Raw genomic sequence first — 2,585 nt, 5'->3', positions numbered from 1 at the left:
AGGACCCTGTGAGCTGGAAACCTCAGGTCAGTGGCAGGAGGGTGGGGCTGTCCTGGGGCTTATGAAGCAGTGGTGGGTCAGGTGATTTCCTGGGTTCTTCATGCCCTGTTGGAGAGGAGCAGTTCTGGGGTTTCCTGCCCCACAGGAGCTGGACAGATGGGGTGAGTGGGTTGTCTAGAAAGGCATCCATGGTGTATATGGGTTCATTTAAGCTCAGGCACAGATGGTTCTTTGGAACCATCCACCCTTCCCCCTTCAATTTCATACCAAAGAAAGCATTGTTTTGAAGCTCTGAAGACACACTTGCTGTGTTTTGTCCCCATATCTAATGTTCTGTAATTTTTCTCTTGATTCAGAACTTAGGTAAGAAATCTGTTCTTAACTTTTCAATAAGAAAACAAAAAGTCAGTTCCCACCATATTCCACTGTCATAACTTAACTGTATCAATCACAGGAGTATTTTCTAAATCAAGTTTGTCAAAAAGCAGGATATCAGTCAGAGAAATCACATTTCATTTGTATCCTGGTTGCCCCTAACAGGAACTAGGCTGCAGGTGCTAGAAGATATAGCACAGTGAAAGTGTGGAAACAATGTGGAAATCAGCTTCTCCTCCCTCCGGACCATGAAAATTCCTCAGGAACATATGTCATATAGATGATGATTCTCAAACCATCGTTATGTTTAACATGTAATGGCAGCCTTAAGATTAACGTAACACCTGATAATCATCAAAGACTTGCTATTCTTCAAGCATTGTACATGATCTCTTCTATTATTTAATTTCACCCTTTGAATGGCTCTGTGGGGTGGGTTTTATGATAATCTGCATCTGACAAATGATCATTCAATATCACAGAATTTATAAATAAAAAATTCAGATGGATCAGTCTTTTGTTTTAAAAAGCTAAGTGCAATGTGATATGAAACTATCAACAGAGGCAACTTTCATTTTTTCCCTCTACGTGTTTATGGATAGAAATGCGATTGCCTCACTATTGGGCATACAGACAAAAGAATAAGAATCAGCATTTCAAAGAGATGCACACACCTGTTTATTGCAGCACTATTCATAATAGTGGAGATATGGAATTAACCTAGGTGTCCAGCAATGGATGAACAGATAAAAAGTGCATGGAGTCTACACACAATGGGATACTCTTCAGCCATAAAAACGAATTAAGTTCTATCACTTGCAGCCACATGGTTGTAACTGGAAGATATTTAGTTACATGAAATGAGTCAGGCAAAGAAAGGCAAATAGTACTTCTTTCTATCAGCCTGTTATTCATAAGGTATTCAAGTTTCCATTACTATATGTGGAAGCTTAAAAGTTGATCTCACAGATATAGAGAACTGGGTAACATCACCAGAGCCTGGGAAGGGTGAGTGGGAGGGAAACATGGCAGCAGGAGGCTGAATTGGGTACGTGGAACAATTTTTTTTTAATGGTCTGTAGCACAGTATGATAACTGCGGGTGACAGTGAATTGAATATTTCAAAGTAGTATGATGAGAATTTTAAATATTCCCAGCACGAATAAATGACAAATTTCTGAGGTAACAGATATGTCAATGACTCTAATCTGATCATTCTATATTGTATGTGTGTATTGAAATGTCACACTGTACATCGTAAATATCACTAGGTCCAAGTACTATGTCGATTAAGAAATACATATATTGGGGCTGGGGATTTAGCTCAGCGGCACAGCACCTGCCTGTCAAGAGCAAGGTCATGAGTTTGATTCCTGGTACCTGAAAAAAAAAAAAAAAAGAAATATGTATATTGACTCCTCGCAAGCAAGAAATTTAACAAACAGTGTGCTTAGTGAAATACTGGGGTAAAGAGAAATAAAATCCCTTGACATTTGGGCTACATAGTTATTAGTCATGGTGGGAGGAGAGGAGCGAAGTTGCTCTGTAAAGTGTGGCATATTTAGCAGCAACCATGTCTTATACCCTCTATGTGCTACTGGTGCTTTTGCACTCTTTTAACAAGCAAAAGTGTTTTCAGTTATTTCAGATATTGCCAAAGTCCCCTGGAGGGTGGATTGCACCCAGGTGAGAAATATTGATTTAGTCTCTTTTTTATAAAGCACATATATCTTATTACAATGCTCCTGAGCTTCTGGCCTCAGCCAAGAGTGGTCCAAAATGAAACCAGTGTATAAAAATCCAATTCCCTCACCAAAAACAGCACTTATTCTCCTTGCTGGCTTCTCTTTTCTTAGGAAATAGGAGGAGATGTAGCACTAACTCAGCACCCAACACTTCTGCCCTCTGTGACCAGCTACTGTCTGTCACTTCCATATCTTTTTTTTTCCTTCATGGTCGATATGTTAGTGATAATTAAATACATTTCTGGAATCAAGCTGAATGCCTTGATTCCAGAAATGTACTCAGAGCTTCATGATCACCAGCTACCACTGAAAGAGAATTCTTGTTAGAGATCTTATTGAAATGAATGATATTATAATAAGACCCTAATTCCTTAGTTTAATATGGCTTAGTTTAATAAAACACTTAGTTTAATAAAACACTTTAATATTCCTTAGTTTAATAAAACACTTTGCATGGATTATTGG

This window comes from Chinchilla lanigera, unplaced genomic scaffold (genome assembly GCF_000276665.1).
Source record: "Chinchilla lanigera isolate Chin_1 unplaced genomic scaffold, ChiLan1.0 scaffold00059, whole genome shotgun sequence".
Classification (NCBI taxonomy): domain Eukaryota; kingdom Metazoa; phylum Chordata; class Mammalia; order Rodentia; family Chinchillidae; genus Chinchilla; species Chinchilla lanigera.
This window is presented reverse-complemented; position numbering follows the sequence as displayed.